This window comes from Erythrolamprus reginae, chromosome Z (assembly GCF_031021105.1).
Source record: "Erythrolamprus reginae isolate rEryReg1 chromosome Z, rEryReg1.hap1, whole genome shotgun sequence".
Lineage (NCBI taxonomy): Eukaryota > Metazoa > Chordata > Lepidosauria > Squamata > Dipsadidae > Erythrolamprus > Erythrolamprus reginae.
This window is the reverse complement of record NC_091963.1, coordinates 60,652,054-60,678,143: the sequence shown is the minus strand read 5'-3', so window position 1 is coordinate 60,678,143 and position 26,090 is coordinate 60,652,054. Positions and strand designations below refer to the sequence as shown.

Here is a 26,090-nt window from a genome sequence, read left to right as displayed (position 1 = left end):
TCACAAAGGTGTTGGATCAAGGTGGTGCCGTGGATATTGCCTATCTGGACTTCAGCAAAGCCTTTGATACGATTGGACTTAATACCTGCATAGTTCAATGGATTTGCAGCTGGCTGAAGCGTAGACATCAGGGAGTTATTGTTAATGGTGAGTATTCTGAGCAGAGACAGGTTACAAGCAGTGTGCACAAGGATCTGTTCTGGGTCCTATTCTTTTTAATATGTTTTTGAGTGACATAGGGGAAGGTTTGGTAGGGAAGGTTTGCCTATTTGCTGATGACTCTAAAGTGTGCCATAGGGTTGATATTCCTGGAGGCGTCTGTAATATGGTAAATGATTTAGCTTTATTAGATAAATGGTCAAAGCAATGGAAACTGCAGTTTAATGTTTCCAAATGTAAAATAATGCACTTGGGGAAAAGGAATTATCAATCTGAGTATTGTATTGGCAGTTCTGTGTTAGCAAAAACTTCAGAAGAGAAGGATTTAGGGGTAGTGATTTCTGACAGTCTCAAAGTGGGTGAACAGTGCAGTCAGGTGGTAGGGAAAGCAAGTAGGATGCTTGGCTGCATAGCTAGAGGTATAACAAGCAGGAAGAGGGAGATTATGATCCTGCTATATAGAGTGCTGGTAAGACCACATTTGGAATACTGTGTTCAGTTCTGGAGACTTCACCTACAAAAAGATATTGACAAAATTGAACGGGTCCAAATACAGGCTACAAGAATGGTGGAAGGTCTTAAGCATAAAACGTATCAGGAAAGACTTAATGAACTCAATCTCTATAGTCTGGAGGACAGAAGGAAAAGGGGGGATATGATCGAAACATTTAAATGTGTTAAAGGGTTAAATAAGGTCCAGGAGGGAAGTGTTTTTAATAGGAAAGTGAACACAAGAACAAGGGGACACAATCTGAAGTTAGTTGGGGAAAAGATCAAAAGCAACATGAGAAAATATTATTTTACTGAAAGAGTAGTAGATCCTTGGAACAAACTTCCAGCAGACGTGGTTGATAAATCCACAGTAACTGAATTTAAACATGCCTGGGATAAATATATATCCATCCTAAGATAAAATACAGAAAATAGTATAAGGGCAGACTAGATGGATCATGAGGTCTTTTTCTCCTGTCAATCTTCTATGTTTCTATGTTTCTATGTACCTCTAACATGTACCATAAACAAAAAAAATAACCTCCCCACCTCAATAAAAAAATTACAAACAAGAAAAAAATCTCTCTGGAGGAAAAACAAAAAAGGACAAGTTTCCAACTTCAAAAGCCAATATAAAAGCATTTGCAATCAAATAAAAGTAGAATGCCTTAACTACTACATCAAAAAAGAGGACAACCTCCTATGCACCAAATCTAATAGAGCTTTCTACAACTTTGTTAACAATAAACTCAAAGACTCTAGACCAATCCCACCTCTCAAAGGATCCAACAACAAAGAATACCACGATGATTCATCCAAAGTCAACCTCCTCAACTCTTTCTTTGGCTCTGTCTTTGTTAACAGCAATGGTTCATTCCCCAATTTCATCAATTGCACCTCAAACTCCCTCAACGACCTAACCCAAGTACATGACCTTAAACTTTCTCTATCAGTCGGACCAGATGGTCTATGTGCTTACTTCCTAAAAAAGCTCTCTTCTTCCATAGCTGAACCACTAAGCATAATTTTCGAAAAATCCTTCAGAACCAGCACACTTCCCAAGCTATGGTCGAAAGCAATGGTCATCCCCATCTTTAAAAAAAGAGACCCCTCTCTTGTCGATAACTACAGACCAATTTCACTAAGCTGCGTCCCATGCAAAGTCATGGAATCAATTATAAACCAATCAATTACTCTCCATCTAGAAACTAAGAATTTGCTCTCTAACAAACAATTTGATTTCAGAAAAAACTATCCTGCAACCTGCCGCTCCTCCACTGCAAAAATATATGGACAACTCATCTAGATCAAAGGAAATCTATAGATGCAATTTATATCGACTTCTGCAAAGCCTTTGATTCAGTGGTCCACGACAAACTACTCCTAAAACTCAAATCCTATGGCATCTCAGGATCCCTCCATAACTGGATTACAGCATTCCTGTCAAACAAGTGGTCAAAATAGGAAGCATATGGTGGAGGTAGTGGATGATGGGTTTTTGGTTGAGGTAGAGGTTGTTGATGATCAATGAAATTCTTGTTTGCCTGTGCTGAGATTTTGTTGTCCAGGGATGGCTGATTGGATTGGATTGGATTGGATTTGTATGCCACCCCTCTCCGTAGACTTGGGATGGCTAACAACAATAATAAAACAGCATATGACAAATCTAATATTTAAAATAACTAAAAATCCTTATTAAAAGCCAAACCTACACACAAGCATACCATGTATAAATTGTATAGGCCTGGGGGGGAAAGGAATATCTCAATTCCCCCATGCCTGATGGCAGAGATGGGTTTTAATGAGCTTACGAAAGGCGAGGAGGGTGGGGGCAATTCTGATCTCTGGGGGGAGCTGGTTCCAGAGGGTCGGGGCTGTCACAGAGAAGGCTCTTCCCCTTGGTCCTGCCAGATGACATTGTTTAGTCAACGAGACCCAGAGAAGGCCAACTATGTGGAATCTAACTGATCGCTGGGATTTGTGCAGCAGAAACAAATGTCTAATGTTTGTGATTTAGATTTAAAGAATTTTCATCAGTTTTTAGACTGTACAGTTTGTAGTAAGATCAAGGCCTTTCTAGTACCCAAACCAAGAGTATGAAGACTGTTGGTACATGATGATTTATCTGGTCCATTTAAACCCAGTCAGGAACATGCAAGATATATGTTTGTATTAGTAGATGACTATACATATTATACATATTGTATGTTATTTAAATACAAGAGTGAAGTATTAAAAAAAATATAAGGATTGGATAGCAAAGCTAGAAAGACAATTTTCTTGTAAAGTTGCTAAACTACACATGGACAGAGGTGGTGAATTTACTAAGCGATAGTTAAATTCAAAGGGAATTGTGCATAGAATGACAAATCTTTATATGCCACCAGAGAATGGAATTGCAGAACATCAGATTGGAATGTTAAATATTCTAAGGGATAAAATATTAACTGAGGCAGGTTTGCAATTTTATTATTGGGCAGAAGCCATGATGATAGCAACATATATTTTAAACATGGAATTGTAGTGTTAACCAAATGCCATATTTCATGTCGTTTAAAAAGAATCCCAGGCCGACCTGGCATGTGTGACTGAAACCTGGCTGGGCCCAGAGGGAGGAGTTCCTCTCTCTGAAATTTGCCCAGCCAGGTTTCAGATATGGCATCAGCCTCGACCTCAGGGAAGCAGGGGAGGAGTGGCTATTATAGCCAGGGAGAGTCTTTGCCTGTGTAGACTCATTGCTCCAGAGATTGCGGGTTGTGAGTCCCTCCTAGTGAAGTTGGACTTAGGGATTCAGGTGGGCTTGTTGCTCACGTACCTGCCTCCCAGCTGCATGTCAACAGCCCTGCCTGTGCTGCTCGAGGAGGTGGCCAGGCTGGCGGTAGGATTCCCCAGACTTATTGTCTTGGGGGATTTTAACCTGCTGTCACTTGGCAAAACCTCTGGATTAGCACAGGAGTTCATGGCCACCATGACAGCCATGGACCTGACCCAAGTAGTGCAGGGTCCGACTCATGAGGGGGGGCATTCACCCGACATGGTATTCCTCTCTGAGCAATTGAGTAATGGTGTGACATTAAGGGGCTTAGAAGTGTTGCCTTTGTCATGGTCAGACCATTTTCTACTGTGGCTTTACTTCCTGACTCCAATCCTTCCCCGCAGGGAGGCGGAACCGATTAGGCAGTTCCGCCCCAGACATCTGATGGACCCAGAGGGCTTTCAGAAGGTGCTTGGGGTTATTCCAGAGGCACTCATTCACAGTTCGGCGGAGTCTCTTGCTGAGGCTTGGAACAAGGCTGCAGCCGAGGCTCTTGACCAGATTGTGCTGTTGCGACCTCTCCGTGGCACTAGACCCCATAGAGCTCCATAGTTCAACGAGGAGCTCCGGGAGTTGAAGCGCCAGAAGAGACATCTAGAGAAGCAATGGAGGAAGAGTAAGTCTGAATCCGATCGAACACATGTAAGAGCTTTTATTAAGACTTACTCAAGGCGGCAAGATGCGCATATCATGCCGCCTTGATTGCATCAGCGGAATCCCGCCCAGCCGCTCTGTTTACGGTGACCCACTCCCTCCTTAACCAGGAGGGAATTGGGGAGCCCTTACAGAGTAGTGCCGAGGATTTTAACACATTTTTTGCTGATAAAATCGCTCGGATCTGAGCGGACCTTGACTCCAATTGGATAACAGAGTCGACTGACAATGAGTCAGTCGAGGTGACTGGGGCCCGTACCTGTCCATCTGTCTGGGAAGAGTTTGATATGGTGACACCTGATGAAGTGGACAAGGCCATTGGAGCTGTGAGTTCCGCCACCTGCTTACTGGATCCGCGTCCCTCCTGCATGGTCTCTGCCAGCAGGGAGGTGACACGGAGTTGGGTCCAGGAGATTGTCAATGCTTCTTTGGGGAGAGGGTCCTTTTTTGAATCCCTACAAGGAGGCACTTGTGTGCCCCCTCCTCAAGAAGCCTTCCCTGGACCCAGCCATTCTTAACAACTATCGCCCAGTCTCCAACCTTCCCTTTATGGGGAAGGTTGTTGAGAAGGTGGTGGCACTCCAACACCAATGGTCCTTGGAAGAAGCTGATTATCTAGGACCTCAACAGTCAGGATTCAGGCCCGGCTACAGAACGGAAACTGCTTTGGTCGCGTTGATGGATTATCTCTGGCAGGCTCGGGACAGGGGTTTATCTTCTGTCCTGGTGCTTCTTGACCTCTCAGCGGCTTTCGATACCATCGACCATGATATCCTTCTGTGCCGGCTGGAGGAGTTGGGAGTGGGAGGCACTGTTCTTCTGTGCTTCTCCTCCTATCTCTCCAGTCGGTCACAGTCGGTGTTAGTGGGGGGGCAGAGGTCGACTTCGAGGTTACTCCCTTGTGGGGTACCTGAGGGGTCGTTCCTCTCCCCCCTGCTATTCAATATCTACATGAAACCATTGGGTGAGATCATCCAGAGGCATGGGGTGAGGTATCATCAGTACGCAGATGATACCCAGTTGTACATCTCCACCCCATGTCCAGTCAAAGCAGTGGAAGTGATGTGCCGGTGCCTGGAGGCTGTTGGGGTCTGGATGGGTGTCAACAGACTCAAACTCAACCTGGATAAGATGGAGTGGCTGTGGGTACTGCCTCCCAAGGACAATTCCATCTGTCCGTCCATATCTCTGGGTTGGGGAATTCTTTCTCTATCTGCTTTTTAAACTTTACATAATTATTTTCTTTGAGTGATGAACATCTAGCCATTAAATGGATTCCCAAATACTTTACTTCTTTCACCATTTGAACATCCATACATCTTTTAAGCTGTAATTTCTGCTTTTCGGTCATATTTTTTGTGATTAGTTTTGTTTTGTCTTTATTGATCTTTAGTCCTGCTACCTTTCCATATCTTTCAATTTGTGATAAGAGTTTCGGTCTGGAAGTTAATGGATTTTCAAGTACAAAAACTAAATCATCAGCAAAAGCCTGTAACTTATATTCTTGGTCTCTAATCTTTAATCCTGAGATCTGACAATCAGATCTAATATTTCTGTTTAAAACTTTCAGTGACAAAATAAATAACAATGGAGACAAAGGACATCCTTGCCTTGTACCTTTAAAAATTTCAATCTTTTGTGTCATTTCTCCATTAATCAGTATCTTACTGATTGTTTTTTTATATATTGCCTCGATGACATGAAGAAATCTTGCACCAAAGTTCATATATTGTAGTTGTCTGTATACTGCAGTTCATATATTGTAGTTGTCTGTATACTGCAGTTCATATATTGTAGTTGTCTGTTCATGAATTGCCAATTTACATTATCAAATGCTTTTTGCGCATCTAAAAACATCAGCGCCATTTGTTTTTCAGGATGTTGTTCATAATATTCAATAATATTTAAAATTATACGCATGTTGTCTTTTAGGAAGAAATCCATTCTGAGTTGTATGAATAAATTCATTTAAGAATCTTTTGAGCCTGTTTGGTATTATAGATGCAAATATTTTGTAATCCACATTTAAAAGTGATATGGGTCTGTAGTTTTTTGCATTCAAAGTATCAGCTCCCTCTTTCGGTATCAATGAAATATAAGCCTCTGTCCAAGAGTCTAGTATTTTAGCATCCCATATAACTTCATTAAAAATGTCCAACATTAAAAGCCCAAAGACTTCCTCAAAAGTTTTATAGACTTCTGCTGGTAGCCCACCTGGACCCGTGGCTTTTTCATTCTTTTATTTCTTTATAGCTTCTGATAATTTCATCATAGTTATTCTAGCATCAAGATTTTCCATGAATGTTTCTGGTATTTTAGGTAGATTTTCTTCTTCCAAATATTGACAAAAATTTTTGTCAGCTATAAATTCTTGTTTATATAAGTCTCTATAATAGCTCCAGACAATTTGTTTTTTCTCCTCCTCTCTATAGTGCAATTTACCTTTCTCGTCTTGCAATTGTTTTATCCAACTTTGTTCTTTATCTTTCCTTATTTTGTAAGCCAACTCTTCCAGGCTTATTTGCCTGTTCAAAGAAATTTTGTTTTGCTAATTTCATCTTCCTGGCTACTTCTTCGTCCTCTATTAAATTTAATTCGTGTTTAGTTAAGTCCAACATCCTTTGAATTTTTAGATCCTGAGGTTTATCTGTAACTGATGTTCCAATTTCTATGTTTTACTTCAAGCTCTTTCTTATATAGAAATTTTTGTCTAAAATAAGCTTTGGATCTATCCCAAAGTATTTGCAAAGAAGTATGTTCTCTTTTGTTTTCTTGGAAGAAGAAGGCCATTTCTCTTTTAATAAATAATTCGAACTCTTTCTCTTGTAATATTTCTCGCCTTATTGTCCACCTAGGTTTTTTACTTTTGCCCTTCCAATTCATCACAATAGGATTATGATCTGCCCAAACATTAGGTTCAATATCAACTTTTTGAACAGAATTAAGCAGATCAAATGTAGTCCATACCATATCAATTCTTGTCCATGAAGCACGTCTCGCAGAATAAAAAGTGTATTGTTTTTCTTTCAGGTGTCTATTTCTCCAGACGTCCACCATATTCCATTCATCTACCATCTCAAAAAAAGATTTAGGCAAAGTCCTCTTTTTAAATTTGTTGCTCTTATTCATTTTGTAGTCTGGATCTGGTTGTACTATTGCATTGAAGTCACCCAATACACAAACATTATCATAGTTTAATTCATTAATTTTCTTGTGTAACATTAAGTAAAAGGCTTCTTGATTATCATTTTGGGCATATATTGCTACCAGCAGTATTTTTTGATTATTAAGTTTTAAATCAACCATCAGTATTCTGCCTTCTTCATCCGAATAAATATGATTGGAGTCAATTTTCTTCTGTATATACAAAGCAATTCCTCTTTTAGCCTGATCTATTAATGAAGTATAGAGTTCTCCAAATGATTTATTTTCTAAAAAATTCTTATATTGATTTTTAATATGAATTTCCTGAAGACAAATTATATCCAAATTTAGTTTTTTAAGTTTGTTAAAAAATTATATTTCTCTTATTTGATGAACTAAGTCCATTAACATTTATTGAAATCCATTTAAGCTCTTCATCCATTTTAAATTTGTATTTGTTTTCCTATATTAAGGCTTTTGCCTCTCTTTTGCTGCTCTCGTCATCACCCTTTCTCTTCTCTTTAGATATCACCTAAAATCTCTTGGAGATTCTCACCTTTATCTTCTGAAATGGTCTGAAAATGCACATAAAATTCTGCGTGGTCTGCCTCAAGAATTGCTGAAATTCTTTCTTTTCTCTCTCTCTCTTCTGTCATCAATTCCTCTATTTTTGTATCATGGGTCTGCACCGTTTCTTTGACCTTTTGTATTCGTTGCTCATTTTTAGCAATAATTTCCTTCATTCCTTTCATTTCAACATTAACAGAATTTAAATTTTTAATCACTTGGTTCAGATTTTCTTTAACTAAATTGAATTCTTGATTAGCACTTTCTCTACTCAATTTTACTTCTTCTCTTAAAGCTTGAATTGCACTCTTAATTTCAGCAAATTCCAATTTCTCTGTGATGCTTGATGACTGTGGAGGAGTACTTGTAGAATGGGATGGTTTTTTTGCTGCCAGTTTATAATCCAATTAGGCTGGAGTATTTCAATCAGGTAATAATCCAAAGGGTGGGTATACAAACCCGGTGTTGAAAACACCCGATAAAATCAAATAGTAGTTTCAAAAACCCTCACAAAAATAATCCAAAAAATCAAATATAATCCAACGAATAGATAGAAAAATCCATTAATCTAAAAAACAAAACAAAATAGTAATCCAGAGGGTGGGTATACAAACCCAGTGTTAAAAAAACCCGATAAAATTAAAAATTAGTTTTTAGAAAAAAATCAAAAATAATCCAAAAAAATCAAATATAATCCAATGCATGGAATAATCCAGTGATCGAACTCCCCCCAAAAATTAACTAGTTAGTCACAACACTTAAATTAGGGTCTGATAAAAAGAGTAATATAAAAGCCAAGTCTCCAGAAAAAGCTATCAAAATCAAAATCTGGTAAAAATAATAAGATAATAAAGAATGAAAAAAGTGGAGTATAATAAAGGCCTAAGAAAATAAAAATAAGGCTTTAAAGATTTAAAAATTTAAAAATTAAAAATCAAATATAAAAATTAATTAGTTTTTTTTTTAAAAAAATTAACTTGAATTATGGATAAAATAAAATCAAGGTTTAAATCAAAAAAGTAGCTGAATATAAAAATTGTAATGTCTAAAATATATATACGCTATGTTTATTGATTATAGGATTATATGTATAACCCTTAAAGGGTCTTTTAGCTGAATTATCATACAGAAGCCTCAAACCAAGAAGCAAAGTTATTGTACTTTTCAAAAGAGAAGGGGGAAAAAAACTATTTATCACTTTTTAACAATAACACAGAGTCAACAAGCTGCACCTGGCTTTATTATTAAATGTAACAAAATGTCAAGGCCACTTTCCCATGCTGCAGCCTGTACTTTTTCTTTTAACTTCTTGCCACTAGATGGAAGTATAAGCCTTTTAATATATGGCAGTATAAGCCTTTTAAGGCAAAAAAGTCTTTCCGAGTAGAGAATTTTAAATATCTTAAAACGTGAAAATATGAAAAGAAAAGAATAAAAGATGTTGAAAATCCAGCCCAAACATGCAGTAATACTTTTCTCTTTAGAGTTGTAGCACTTTACAAAAACGCTGTTAACATATCGTTCTGGCACTTTAAATGCAGCATTCAGGAAAGACGGCAACGCAGAAAGCTTTCCCCGCCACTGAGCCGGAAACCAAAGTCCCGGTGTTTTCACGTCTCTCCCTCACCAAAAAACAGTTCCAAATCAAATTTTAAGAAGCCTCCAATATATCTCTTCTCTCCAAAGTCCAGATTTTAAAATCCCAAAACAATTCTCTCACCAGATGGCTTTATAATCCCTTCAGCTTCCTCATTTCTGAAACTTCAGGTAACAGGTTACTTCCAGCAGGCTGATGGTCGGGACTGGCTTCCTGCAGGATTTTGCAATATCCTGCGGTTCCCCAGATGTCCTCGAATCCTCTGGATTGGCACAGGAGTTCATGGCGTCCATGGCAACCATGGACCTGACTCAAGTAATTCAGGGTCTGACACATGAAGGGGGACACACTCCTGAAATGGTATTCCTCTCAGAGCAGTTGTGCAATGATCTGAATTTAAGGGGCCTAGATATCTTGCCTTTTACATGGTCGGATCATTTTCTGCTACAGCTTTTTTTTTTAAATTGCATTTATATGCCGCTCACTCCAAAACTGACTCTAAGCGGCTAACAACAGTTATAAATACAATACAAGTAAAAAACAGTAAAAACGTCACTAAAATCATGTATATAATAAAAAACCATACATACTAACAATCAATCTTAATTCCAGGCCTGCCGGAAAAGCCAGCTTTTAATAGCTTTCCAGAAAACCAGTGAGGAGGAGATAATGCAAATCTCTGGGGGAAGTTGATTCCATAAGGGTCAGAGCCACCACAGATAATGCTCTTCCCTGAGATCCTGCCAACAAATGTTGCTTGGTGAACCGGACCTCGAGAAGGCCGACTCTGTAGGCCCTTACTGGTCACAGCAAGGTATGGGGAAGGAGGCTCTCCCATAAACAGTCTGGCCCTGAGCCATTTAGGGCTTTAATGGTAACAACCAACACCTTGAATAGTGTTGGCAACCAATGCAGCGTGCATAGAGATGGAGTAATATGGGCGTACCTAGGTACACCCATAATTGCACACACTACTGTATTTTGCACCAGCTGAAGTCTCCAAACACTCTTCAATGGTAGCCCAATGAAGAGCGCATTGCACTAGTCAAGACAAGAGGTGATGAGGGCATGAGTGACTTTGTGGAGTGCCTCCTGGTCAAGGTAGGGCCGCAATTGTTAAACAAGATGAGCTTGATTTTAAGTGTCCAATCCTCCCCCGCAGGGAGGCAGAACCAATTAGATGTTCCGCCCCAGGTGCCTAGTGGACCTGGAGGGCTTTTAGATGGTGCTTAGGGTTTTACCAGATTTGCTTGTATACAATTCGGCAGAGTCCCTTGGCCTGGAATATGGCTGCAACAGGGGTTCTAACCCGTATTGCACCTTTGCACGCTTTCTGTGGCAGTAGACCCTGGAGATCTCCTTGATTTACCAAGGAATTCCAGGGGATGCAAGGAGGTATTTGTGCGCCCATTCCTGAAAAAGCCTTCCCTGGACACAGCTGTACTTAACAATTATCATCCTGTCTCCAGAGAAAATGGTGTCAGTCAGGATTCAGGCCCAGCTACAGCATGGAAACTGCTTTGGTCACACTGACAGAGGATCTTTGGTGGGCCTGGGATAGAGCTATTTAGAAAGACAGAGAAGCTCCGAATTGAATAAGCAGCGACTGAGAAGTTTGAGCAACAACACGAACGAGATCGGTGAGTCAGCAAAAGGGCAAAATAACAGACAGCTTCTGTATTGTGGAGAGCAAAGAGAAAGAGATCACTAAACCTGGATGTGGATTTGTGACAAAAATATTATATTTATAAAGTGAAACTATAGATTAGAGGATTTAAGATCTAGAGACCAGAGTGGACAATAAATACTTTTTGAGGAAAAGACAACAAGAAATGTCACCATATTAACTTCGCTACTTTGTCACTTCTGCTTCATTCGTCTGCTGAACTCTGGTCTCGGAAGACACAAGAAATATTGCTTGGTACTGTATTAACAACTTTCTTATTGTTTCAGGTCTAACTTTACTAAACATTGTTGGATTTATTGGATTTATTGGATAGAAACCAGCCTTGGGAATTAAGAACACAAAAGTGAATGTAAATTGGCTGTAAACTGGACATAAAAAAGAGGAAGATTTGAATGAACTATAAAGATTTGAATGAACTATAAAGAACTGAAATTTAACATCTTTATTATTGATATTATTACTACTTAATGAATTGAAACTTAATATACTTACTATTTCTATTATTGACATTATTACTATCTTCCTTATTAAAAATTGAATTAACTTTAAGTAACATTGTTTAAAGATATAAAATTTTACTATTGAATGGACTTTTTATAGGAAGGAAAGAAACTAATGAATTGAAGGTTATCAATTAAGAAACTCCTTTTCTCCTCTTTAAAAAAAAACCTCTATCATAATTATACAAGATAGATATTGATATTGATTATAAGTTATATAGAAATATATTATATAGACATTAAGTATAAGTTTCCTTTATATATAGATATTGAGTACAAGCCTGTCCTTTCTTTCAAGTTTCCCTTTTTCATTTTTTTGAGGTAGATATTTGTGAGACAGGTTTAATATTAAATATGTTCAAATATATTTTATTAATTAATTGTTTAAAATTGTTTAAAAATTATATAGAATCAAATTTTGTACTTTTTTCTATAGTTACATAAGCAGATACTAAAACAATAGATAAGAAATATTGATTTCCCTCTTTCCTCAGGAAAATTGTGAATTTAGTTATTATAAAGTTATAATAGATATTTATAGATTATCTGGGATTGATATATAATAGTTGAGTAGTGATTAATATTGACTATTTGGGTGATCTTATTTATAAGAAAAGATATAGACTAAAAATTCTAATGGCAACCCAACAAACTATAACTAAATCAATGAGGAAGGGTAATTTAACCCTATTATCACCTACTGTACATAAACTTTCCTCAGCCTCTGATATTACTACTATAGATGGCAAAGAACAGACCCCCACGTTACAAACATTACAGAACTCCCTGTACAGGAGTTCATGATTAAGCAACAAGAAGCCACAAGCAAAACTCAAGAAACAATTCTGCAAAATCACCTAGAAACACAAAGAAAATTGGAAGAAGTGCTTGAGAACTTTGTTAAAATTAATGCTATAATAGAGGGAGTTCAAGAAACAGTGGATAAGCACGAGACTAAAATTCAAAAGGTTGAAGAGACAGTAGAAGCTAATAAATTAAGATTAAATAAAAATGAAGAACTTAAAAGGGTGAATAAAAATTTAGAAGCAGCAATTGCCCAGCTTGAATTTGAAAAAGCTTCTTTTACCTAAGGTTACAAAGCGTCCCAGAAGGGAAGGGGGAGAATTTATTTGCGACAGTAGTAGAAATTTTTACAGAGGAACTGAAAATAGACAAAGATGAACTAATTAGACATGTAGATGAGGTATACCGAGTGCAAACTAATTATGCTTGGCGTCACCAACTCCCCAGGGAGATTCATATTACATTTACTAAGAAAACATTACGGGATGAAATCTATAGAAATACTAGAGGTGTATTATCCTATAGAGGAAAAGATATCATAGTATTAAAGCAAATTCCAAGAAGGATTAGGGAGAAAAGAAGGGATTTTCATTATTTTACAACTAAATTAATAAGGAAAGAAATACAGTTCAGGTGGCTGGTGCCTGAAGGGGTGATGGTCACCTGGAAGGGAAAAAAGATCTCTATAGAAATGTTAGACCAGGCCAATCGATTTATTGCAGAACATTTTTAAAAAGAAGGGGAAAGTAGTGCTGAAGAAGGGGAACTAGAAGAAGAGAGAGTGGTTAAACCCAAAAATGGAGGAAATTATTCATATCCTTAGCAGAGGAAAAAAAAGAGGGATTGCGGTTTATATAAAAAATTGGTTAAGCCCTATAATAATAGATGGAGATGAGGAAGGGAGGATACTTATAAGAGAGATTGAATTCAAACTGAAAAAATAACATTAATAGTGACCAAAAAACTTTTTATAAAAAATTGTATCAAAAAATAATAAAATTTGGGAAAGAAAATATTTGTGTGGTTGGAGACTTCAATGCAGTAGCAAACTTTGAAAAAGATTATAGAGGAATTGAAAAAAAATAAAAAGAAAAGATAATTACCAGATGAATTTAATGATATAATAGAGGAATTTAAATTAAAGGATGTATGGAGAGAAATCCTCAAAGATAAACAAAAATATACATATTACTCTAATTCACATAAGTCGTGGTCTAGGTTGGATATGGTATGGATGGACATAGGGCTCCAAAAAGAGATTATAGCAGCTGAAATTGAACCAAATTGCTGGGCGAGTCACAATCCAATAGGTTTTACAATTAAAGGAGATTATGGCAAGAGACATAGATGGACAATGAATACTAAAATAACAGAAGAAAATCAATATAAACAATATATGGATAAAGAACTAGATATCTTTCTGGAAAAAAATTGGAATAATGATACATCAATTCAAAACATTTGGGATACGACAAAGGCATTTGTTAGAGGCTTAAAAATAGCACACACAAGTAAAAAGAATAAAAATAAGAATAATCAAATGAGGGAAAATAAAAAGGAATTAGAAAAATTGGAAATTAAGTTGTTAAAAGATCCAAAAAAATGTGGAAATAAAGGAAGAAAGAGAATTAATTAAACACAAAATTAATCTCTTAGTACAGGAGGTGATAGCCCAGAAGATTAAATCTGTAAAACAGAATTTTTTTGAACAGGCGAATAAGCCAGGAAGGTGGCTAGCATATAAACTAAAAAAGGAAAGTGAAAAGAAATATATCCAACAGTTAGAGGATGAAAGGGGAGACAAACAATTTGATATAGAGGGAAAAAAGATAATTAAAATTACTTTCAAGGACTATACAAAAAAGATAAGATAGGAGAAGATTTAGAATTGTGTCTAAATAAGTCTGAACTACCACAAATATCTGAAGGATGGATATCAATGATAGAGCTTGAGAGAGCGATCAAGAAATAATAATAAAACACCTGGGACAGAAGGAATTCCGGCGGAATTTTATAAACAAACACAAAATTAATGTTGGTAATGTTAAACGAGGTACTAAATAAAGGGAAAAATCCCTCAATCATGGAAAGAGGGGTTAATTACTTTAATACCCAAAGATCCTTTAATTAAACAATATAGACCAGTAGCATTATTGAACTCTGATTATAAAATTTTTGCAACAATATTAGCAGAAAGGTTTAAAATGATTATCAACAAAATTATACACCCAGATCAAAATGGTTTTCTACCAAACAGGAATATTCAGATCGTGTAGAACGCAGCCGCGAGAGCCATCGTGGGGCTTCCAAGATTTGCCCACGTTTCTTCAGCACTCCGTGGCTTGCATTGGCTGCTGATCAGTTTCTGGTCACAATTCAAAGTGTTGGTCATGACCTTTAAAGCCCTACATGGCATTGGACCAGAGTACCTCCGGAACCGCCTGCTACCGCACGAATCCCAGCGACTGATAAGGTGCCACAGAGTTGGCCTTCTCCGGGTCCCGTCAACTAAACAATGTCATTTAGCGGGCCCCAGGGGAAGAGCCTTCTCTGTGGCGGCCCCAGCCCTCTGGAACCAACTTCCCCAAAGATTAGAACTGCCCTCACCCTTCCTGTCTTTCGTAAACTACTTAAGACTCACTTATACCGCCAGGCATGGGGGAGTTGAGATACTTTTCCCCCAGGCTATTGTTTTATACTTTGCTTTATGTTTGGTATGAATGTTGCTGTTTGTTTTTTAAGTAATGGTTTTCTATGTTTTTAATATTAGAAACATAGAAACATAGAAGACTGACGGCAGAAAAAGACCCCAAGTTCCATCTAGTCTGCCCTTTTACTATTTCCTGTATTTTATCTTACAATGGATATATGTTTATCCCAGGCATGTTTAAATTCGGTTACTGTGGATTTACCAACCACGTCTGCTGGAAGTTTGTTCCAAGGATCTACTACTCTTTCAGTAAAATAATATTTTCTCATGTTGCCTTTGATCTTTCCCCCAACTAACTTCAGATTGTGTCCCCTTGTTCTTGTGTTCACTTTCCTGTTAAAAACACTTCCCTCCTGAACCCTATTTAACCCTTTAACATATTTAAATGTTTCGATCATGTCCCCCCTTTTCCTTCTGTCTTCCAGACTATACAGATTGAGTTCATTAAGTCTTTCCTGATACGTTTTATACTTAAGACCTTCCACCATTCTTGTAGCCCGTCTTTGGACCCGTTCAATTTTGTCAATATCTTTTTGTAGGTGAGGTCTCCAGAACTGAACACAGTACTCCAAATGTGGTCTCACCAGCGCTCTATATAAGGGGATCACAATCTCCCTCTTCCTGCTTGTTATACCTCTAGCTATGCAGCCAAGCATCCTGCTTGCCTTTCCTACCGCCCGACCACACTGCTAACCCATTTTAAGACTGTCAGAAATCACTACCCCTAAATCCTTCTCTTCTGAAGTTTTTGCTATCACAGAACTGCCAATGCAATACTCAGATTTAGGATTCCTTTTCCCCAAGTGCATTATTTTACATTTGGAAACATTAAACTGCAGTTTCCATTGCTTTGACCATTTATCTAGTAACGCTAAATCATTTACCATATTACAGACCCCTCCAGGAATATCAACCCTATTGCACACTTTAGAGTCATCAACAAATAGGCAAACCTTCCCTACCAAACCTTCTCCTATGTCACTCACAAACATATTAAAAAGAATAGGACCCAGAACAGACCCTTGTGGCACACCGCTTGTAACCTGTCTCTGCTCAGAATACTCGCCATTAACAATAACTCTCTGATGTCTATGCTTCAGCCAGCTTGAAATCCACTGAACTATCCAGGGATTAATTCCAATCTTCACTAATTTATCTATCAGCTCTTTATGTGGAACCGTATCAAAGGCTTTGCTGAAGTCCAGATAGGCAATATCCACGGCACCACCTTGATCCAACACCTTTGTGACATAGTCAAAGAACTCAATGAGATTAGTCTGACACGATTTGCCTTCAGTAAAGCCATGCTGATTTGGGTCCAATAAGTTATTGTTTTTTAGATGCTGATTTATCCTCTTTTTGAGTAGCGTCTCCATCATTTTAACTACAATTGATGTCAAGCTAACTGGCCTGTAGTTACCAGCTTCTTCTCTACTGCCCTTCTTGTGGATAGGCACAACACTGGCCATTCTCCAATCCTCAGGAACATCTCCTGTTAACAGGGATTGGTTAAACAAATCAGTCAGGGGGGTAGCAATGACAGATCTGAGTTCTTTAAGAACTCTGGGGTGGATGCCATCTGGACCCATTGCCTTATTTATCTTTAATCTTTCAAGTTCTTCTAAGACATCGGCTTCTAAGATAACTGGAGCTGAATCCGTACAGCTGGAAGCAATGCTATATCCCTCTATAGTATTATTTTGTAAGGTGTCTTTTGAGAAAACTGAACAGAAGTAGCTATTGAAATGGTCAGCGATCTCCTTATTTCCATCAATGCATGTATTATTCCCGGTACTAAGCTTTGTGATGCTGCAGTTTTTCTTCTTCCTATCACTAATATATCTGAAGAAGGTTTTATCCCCCTTCTTTACAGATTTTGCTATTTCTTCCTCTTTTGAGGCTTTAGCAGCATATATTATCTGTTTTGCCTCCTTCTGTCTCATTTTATACACCTCTCTATCAGCTATACTTCCAGACTCTTTATACCTCCTATAGGCAGCCTTTTTTTCATTGACTATAGCCCTTACATCATTGCTAAACCATAGCGGTTTCTTCTTCCTTTTACCTTTAGTTACTTGCTTTACATAAAGTCTTGTGGCTTTTAAGATGGCCTTTTTTAATACAGTCCACTGGGTGCTCGCTCCTGCCATTTTATCCCTCCCCTTTAATTCATTATTTAAATATTCCCCCATTGCATTAAAATTTGTTTTTCTGAAATCCAATACTTTGGTTGCAGTATAGGATTGCTCACAATCAGTTTTTACATCAAACCACAAACATAGATGGTCACTGCAACCTAAATTTTCTCCCACCTTGACCTCTGAAACCCGATTCCCATTTGTAAAAACTAAATCTAGAATATTCTCCCCTCTAGTTGGTGTCTTAACTAGCTGTGCCATAGCTGCTCCTGTAAAGGCCTCTACTATATTCTTACTTTTGCATGTAAGGGCACTGGGGATATTCCAGTCAACATCAGACATGTTGAAATCACCCATAACCACAATATCTCCCTTTACTGCCATTAGGGTAATCTCATCCACCATCTTGTTGTCATGTTCCTCAGATTGCCCTGGAGGCCTATAGATCACCCCAATTCTAATGACAGAACCTTCTTTATTTTGCATGCAAATCCAGAGGGTCTCCAGATCTTTACATGTATTTTGAATTAGTATTGTTTTTAGACTTTCTTTAACATAAATGGCTACTCCACCTCCCCTTCTCTCTATTCTATCCTTCCTATACAGTGTATATCCTGGTATGGATATTTCCCATTCATTAGAATCCTTAAACCATGTCTCAGTTATGGCAACCAGATCCAAATTATCTCTAGATATTATGGCCATTAACTCACAGAGCTTGTTGCTCAAGCTTCGAGCATTCGTGTACATTACCCGAAGAACATTATTTTCATTATTAGTTTGCCCCTTATCATCATCAACTACATCTATTTTATTTACAGCTCCCTTTTCATAAGCTTCCAGAAACTGATGTATCCTCATTGGTCGGGGACAGAAATCCTCCACATCTGGTACATCTCTGTCCCCTTTACCTAGTTTAAATGCCTGTCCAAAAAAGTTCTGAATTCCTCACCGAGCACCTGGGTTCCTCTGTATGATGGATGCAAACCATCCCTCTTAAACAACTCCCTATTAGACCACCTACTGACATCATGACTTACATAACCAAAACCTTCAGCTTTACACCACTGCCTTAACCACACATTAAACTCTCTGATACAACTTGTTTTACCCTCCTGGCCACAAACCGGTAACACCTCTGAGAAAGTCACTGAATCGGTTATTTTACCCAGCTCCACACTTAGACTTTGAAAATCTCTTTTTACTACATTAATATTTCTCTGGGACAAATCGTTATTAGATTTGTTCCACTGTTATTTTGTTTTTGGAGAGGGGCGGCATACAAATCTAATAAATAATAATAATAATAATAATAATAATAATTATTATTATTATTATTATTATTATTATTATTATTATTATTATTATTATTATTACAGTGTTCCCTCGATTTTCGCGGGGGTTACGTTCCAAGACCTCCCGCAAAAATTGATTTTCCGCAAAGTAGCAGCGCGGAATTAAAAACACCATCTGCGCATGCGCGCCCTTTTTCCTTGGCCGCGCAAGGGCTTGAAGTTGGAGGCGGGGAGCGACGAAAGTGCGGAGGCTGGCAATGATTGCTTTTAATGTCGGCTACCCACCCAGCGCCTCCGGCCTCCTCGCCGCTACCCCCCGCTCACCCGATTCGCCCCTCTCACCGGCTTTCTTGGGGCACGAGTCCTCCTGCAGCAGCGCTGGCGGCTACGGCTTCTCGGCCTCCTCATTTGGCCGCTCATTTGGCCGCTAGCCACTCTGAGTGCTTTTAGAATGCCCGCCCCACCCCTCTTGTAGTCCCTTGGCTGAGAGTGCTTTTGTCCCAGCTGTCAGCGAGGGGGGCTGCAGGAGGCGGGACAGGCGTTCTCACAGAGAGCAACGAGATGGAAAGGAGATAGGGAGAAAGAGAGAAATGAGAAAATGATTGAAGCAGAGAATGACAGGAAAGAGAGAAGTGACTCTTGAATGAAAGCATAAAGTATGGTAAAAGCACTTAAATAATGACAGAATAAAAAACCCCAGCCCTCACCTGTGTTTGAATTGACATACAGGTACAATATTCATTCATTCACTCAGTCATTCATTCATTCTTCTACAGTATGCCACTCAGTCCCAACACTTTTAACCCATAAATTACCATTTCCCATCCCCTTAATTACCATTTCCCCTTCCCATTACCTGTACCTGTACCTGTACAGTACTGTACTGTACACATTGAATAAGACAGTCATCCTGATAGTTATAAATGATAACAATATTTATTTACATTTTTGGGGGGGGTTTAGCATAACTAGGATAACTCGGGATCTTCTTCTATCACCATTTCATCGGGCACTTCTACAATGGACGCTGCAGGTGATGGTGTGACAGACCTCTTGGTTTTCGTGACAAACATAGTTATGGGCAGTTGTTGGTGCAGTTTCTTTTTCTGGGCTAACATGGCTCTGTATGGTGCAAAGGTGTTGTCAAGGGAGGCCTTAAAGTGTATAGAGTGAGTCATGTTGGGATCCCAAAGTTCCACCATGTGTTGGAGATGTGCAGCAGCTCTGTTCAGTTCTGCAAGCCGCTCAAGCGTTAGGCCAACATCTTCTTCTTCCTCAGCTTGTTCAGCTTCCTCTTCCTCCTCTTCTTCACTCGCTGACCTGGTCAGCTCCTCCAGATCTTTGTCTGTCAGCGGTAGGCCATGCTCATCAAGCAAACCATTGACTTCATCTGGTGTCATGTCAATGAAGCCTTCTCCACCCAGTGCCTGTGCCAGCTTCACAGATTTCTGGACTGCAGCATGTTGAATTTCTTCAGGAGCAAATCCCTTGTAATCATGCACCACTTCTGGCCACAATTTCTTCCAGCAGGCATTCATTGTCTCTGACTTCATATCCATTAAGGCATTCTGAATGTTCTTCAGACACGATGCGATCATGTACTGACGCCAGTAGTCCTTCAATGTGAAGTTTTCATCAGCGTCCATTGCTTCCACGAGGCTTCCAAGGGAATTGCACGTGTACAGTGCCTTAAATGCGCGGATAACACCTTGATCCATCGGCTGGATAAGCGATGTGGTGTTTGGAGGCAAGAATTCGACTTGTACCCCAGCATGTTCATGTGCCAGGTCATCATGGCCTCCAGCATTGTCCATTAGGAGAAGCACTTTGAAATTGAGTCCTTTGCCAGCCAAATAATCCTTCACCTGTGGGATGAAGCAGTGATGAAACCAGTCCCGCGTGAGGGGTTTTGTAATCCATGCTTTAGGATTATGCATCCAGTACACTGGCAATGCATTCTTATTTCTGTTCTTGAGGGCTCTTGGATTTCGTGACTTATAAATTAGCCCTGGCTTCATCAAAAAGCCTGCTGCATTCCCACACATGATCAAAGTTACCCGATCTTTCTGGACCTTAAAACCTTTGGGGCTTTGGCTTCATCTTGCATCAAGAAAGTCCGTGAAGGCATCCTCTTCCAGAACAGGCCTGTTTCATCCATGTTGAACACCTGTTCTGGAAGGTAGCCCCCTTCTTCAATTAGGTCTTTAAACGTGCCATGGACATACTGCTCGGCTGCACCTGTATCTGCTGAGGCAGCTTCTCCATGCAATGACACACTCTTCAGGCCATAGCGCCGTTGAAATTTATCGAACCACCCTTTGCTTGCTATGAATGTGGATGGGGCCGAAGAAGCAGAAGATGTTGATGGCTGGGGGTCTTCAGGGTCATCAGCACCTTCACCAGCACCTTCATCTGCAGAGAATGACAGGAAAGGGAGAGAGAAGTGACTCTTGAATGAAAGCATACAGTACTGTATGGTAAAAGCACTAAAATAATGACAGAATAAAAAACCCCAGCCCTCACCTGTGTTTCCCTCATCTGCATCGCCTCCTTCTGTGTTTGCAAGACGAGTGTAGAGTTGCTGTGCCTTTGTTCGTATGGTGTTGGTATCCAAAGCAATGCTCTTTTTACGGCAGTCTTGTACCCACATGGACAAAGCAGCTTCCATCTTCATAAGGCGTTTGTTTCTAGGCATCACCATTCTTTTTGCAGCCTTGTTGAATGTTATCAGAGAACTTTGCCTTATCTTCTTTTCGTCTTTCCAAATGTATCGCACACTCGATTCGTTGATCCCATAATGCCGACCAACATCTGCATAAGAGCGTCCCTCTTTTAGCATGTCCAAAAGTTCAATTTTCTCCTTAATTGTCAGCATCTTCCTGCTCTTTTTAGTGTCACCGCCTCCGCTCCAAGTGCAACGTTTAGGAGCCATATTCCAACAAGTTTTAACAAGTTGCAAAAGTTCCAAAGCACGCTGGGCTAACACCACTGATTGGCCGAGATTTCTGTCCATCAGCATTGTCGGGCGAAATTTTTACAATGACAACGCTGATTGGCTGAGATTTCGATGCATCAGCGTTGTCGGGCAAACTTTTTGCGATGGCAAAGCTGATTGGCCGAGATTTCGGCCAATCAGCAATGGCAGACGTAAGTTTGGTGATGACGTATGACATCATCGGGCGGGAAAAACCGTGGTATAGAAAAAAAACCGCGGGCTATTTTTAAATTATTATTTTTTGAAAAACCGTGGTATAGCCGTTTCGCGAAGATCGAGACCGCGAAAATTGAGGGATCACTGTATTATTATTATTTAAAAAATATAATAAACATATTAGATTATTACAAAGTAAACCCTGGGAAAAATTTGGCTTTGGTATTCTTGGATGTAGAAAAAGCATTCAATAATTTAAATTGGAATATTTTAATAAATCAATTAATAAAGATGAAATTTAAAGAAAAATTTATAAGGGTTATTTGGACAATATATTCCCAACAATCAGCCAAAATTATTATTAATGGCAATTTAACAGATAGTATAAACTTTGAAAAAGGTGTTAGACAAGGATGTCCTCTCTCCCCATTAATCTTTGTACTGGCCATAGACATTTTATTAACACAGGTTCGATCCAATATGGACTGAAAATAAAAGGACAAGAATATAAGATCCAGACATTTGCCGATGATCTAGTATTTAATATAGAAGATCCCAATGAATCCGGTGAAAAATTATTAGAAGAGATTGCCAAATTTGGGGAAGTAGCAGGATTAAAAATTAATAAACAGAAGACTAAAATATTGACAAAAAATCTGACAAGCAAAGAAAAGAAAATATTAAAAAATAAAGTAGAACTACAAATTGTAACGAGTTAAATGTTTAGATATATTGTCACCAAGGGCAATAACAATTAAAGAAGATAACTATACAGTATTGATCAAAGAAATTCAAACAAAATTAGAAAAATGGAATAAGTTACCAATTTCCCTTATTGGAAGAATTTCCGCAATCAAAATGTCCATCTTACCTAAAATACTATATCTATTCAGGACAATCCCAATTACTTTAAAAAAATCCTTCTTCCCAAAAACTTAATAGAATTATAACAAAATTTATTTGGGCAGGGGGAAAAATCTAGGATTAAAATACAGTACTTACAGGACAATATAAAACAAGGTGGTTTCGGTCTATCCAATTTTGAATTATATTATTATGCATCAACTATAGACTGGCTAAAAGATTGGATTAAATTAGAGAACAAAAGATTATTGTTATTAGAAGGCCATGACTTAATGTTAGGGTGGCACACTTTTTTATGGGATAGGAAAGATAAAAACCATAAGTACTTTAGGAAGCATATTATTAGAATTCAATATATGAGGTATGGACCAGAATTAAAAGAGCACATTATCCACAACTCCTGAAATGGTTCACCAGCATAGAGGCTATAATGCATCCCAACACAAAAGATTTAAATAAAATGGTTACTTATTATCAATTATTAGATGGAAGAGGAGAATTGAAAACTAGGGAGCAATTAGAAAAAAATGGGATAAGAATTGATTGGTGGCCATATATCCAAATAAAATCAAGGTATCAAGAAGATAAAAGAATTAGTGGGATACAAAAAGGAGAAGTAGAACTTGATAAAATAATTCTAGGTCAGGAAAGAAAAATGATTTCGAAACTGTATAAATATTTATTAAATTACAAAATGGAGGATTATATAGTTAAGAACAATATCCATAGCTGGAGCAGAAATTTTGGTTATAGCATAAATTTAGATAAATGGGACACAATCTGGTCAAAAAATTACAAATTAACGAAATCAACGGCATTTAGGGAAAACATATACAAAATGTATTATAGATGGCACCTCCCTCCAACAAGACTAGCGCAAATGTATTCTGCGATAAATCCACAATGTTGGAGATGCAAAGAACACATGGAGACTTATTATCAAATTTGGTGCATCTGCCCAAAAATAAAGAAATTTTTGATCAAGATACAAAAATGGATAATGGATATACTTCAAATTAAGATAAGTAGAAAACCTGAAGCATTCCTCTTAGGGATTATAGATCAGAAAATAGACAAAAATAAATATTATTTAATGATACATATACTGACCGCAACTAGAATGGCGGTAGCCCAATGTTGGAAACAACCTAATCCACCGAAAGACTCAGTAATATTAAAAACAATTTTGGACTGTGCAGAATCTGATGCTTTAACTCTTAAGTTAAAAAACAAGGAAGACACTGATTATTATAAAACATGGAATTCTTTTTATGATTGGTTCAAGAGGAGAAACTAAAATTCAAATTAAAACATGACAATAGCAATATTTTATGACATGTGTTTTTTGAGACAACAGATTAGATACAATATGCATACAGTTGTTTTGTGAAAACAAAATTTTTATGAAATTAAATCAATTAACAAAGTGTGTACAGAAGGCAGCTACGAAAACAATAATAACAAATAGGATTTATTTATTTATTTATTTATTTATTTATTTATTAGATTTGTATGCCGCCCCTCTCCGCAGACTCGGGGCGGCTAACAACAGTAAAAAGACAATGTAAATAAATCTAATATTAAAAAAGATATTGATAACCAAAAGGAATAACAGTGAATATTGATTGTCTTTCACCAGAAAATAATTTGATACTAGAAGAGATTGTACTTTTCCTCCTCACATGGGGACATCAATGATATATTCTTCGTTATTTGTTTATTGTTGTTCTTGTTGTTATTGTTTCTTGTTTCTTGTTTTTGTTTTTGTTTGTAGTTTCTTCTTTTTGTATTTGCCAATATGTAAATGTATATATGTTTGTTTGTTTGTTTTTCATTGGTTATTATGTTGTTTTTTAAATCAATTTAATAAAAATTATTTTAAAAAATAAAAATAAATGAAACTGATGTGTAAGATCATCCGAGGGCATGGGGTGAGTTACCATCAGTATGCTGACGATACTCAAGTATACATTTCCACCCTGTGTCCACTCAGTGAAGAGGTAGAAGTAATGTGCAGTGTCTGAAGGCTGTTAGGATTTGGATGGGTGTTAGCAGGCTCAGATTCCACCCCAGCAAGATGAAGTGGCTGTGGGCTCTGCCTCCCAAGGACACTTCCATCTGTCTGTCCATCACTCTGGGAAGGACTTTTGACTCCCTCAGAGAGGGTCTGAAACTTGGGCGTCCTCCTTGATCCACAGCTGACTTTGGAATATCATCTTTCGGCTGCAGCGAGGGGGGGTATTTGCCTAGGTTTACATGGTGCACCAGTTGTGCCCCTATCTGGACAGGGAGACTCTACTATAATTACTCATGCCCTTATTATATCGTGTTTTGACTACTGCAATGCTCTCTACATTGGGCTACCTTTGAAGAGTGTTCAGAAACAACAGATTGTGAAAAATGCAGCCACGCGGGCAGTCATGGGCCTTCTTAGGTATGCCCATAACTCTCCAGCTCTTCCTGGGTTGCATTGGCTGCCAATTGGTTTCTGGACACAATTCAATTCTATAAAGACCTTCATAGCATCGGACCAGATTACTTACGGGAACGCCTCCTGTCGCATCCCAGCGACCAGTCAATTCGCACAGCTTTGGCCTTCTCTAGGTCCCGTCAACTAGACAGTGTCACCTGGTGTGACCTAGGGGAAGAGCCTTCTCTGGGGGAGGGCTCTGGCCCTCTGGAATCAGCTTCTCCCAGAGATTTACACTGCCCCCACCCTCCTCGCCTTCTGCAAGAATTTGAAAGCTCATCTATGGCGCAAGGGTTGGGACCATTAGATTATAGACCCCTGACCAATGAATGAAATATATATTTGTTTGTTTGAATGGGAATGATTGATTTTTTTAAAGTAACTTGGGTTTTAGTTTAGTTAGTTTTAAGTTTAATTGGATTTAGGCTATTGTGTATTGTTTTTATATGTTGTAAGCCACCCTGAGTCCTCGGAGTTGAGTACGCAGCATGTTGGTTACCCATTTCAATCTTATTGAACATGACATATATAAGGACACTGATTGTGGGGGCAATAGGCTGGCTCTGTTAAAAAAGCGCTATTGCTAACATGTTGTAAGCAGCCCTGAGTCTAAGGAGAAGGGCGACATAAAAATTGAATAAATAAATAAATAAATAAATAAATAAATAAACAAACTTATCTTTCATATCTTAAGTATTTTACAACCTTTTTCATAAAAATGAACAACATAACCTGTGGCTGTCAATTTTCCAACACTTAGTAAGCAAAATTTTAACTTAAGGACATATACAACATCATTTACATTTTTTCCTAGAGCAGGAATATATGCAGAATATTTAAGTTGAACTTGGGAAATGGAACCATCTGCTATGTAACATGGTTAATGTCTGAAGTTTGTAAATCTCTAGTTAACAAGTCTTTTGAATTAACAAATTCTCAATTATTTGCTTTGTGCTGCTTTGAGTATGGTTAAAAACCATATTCAATGCAGCATGAAGCCAATAACTTTAGCCTGATGATGGTGAATGTGATTTCGCCAAAAC

General features: G+C 38.2%; 1 protein-coding gene across 1 annotated transcript in view; it reads left to right on the top strand.

Moving 5' to 3' along the window:
* The window catches only part of CNTNAP2 (contactin associated protein 2), a 653,718-nt gene that overhangs the window by 162,751 nt on the left and 464,877 nt on the right, over positions 1–26,090 (top strand). The window lies entirely within an intron of this gene.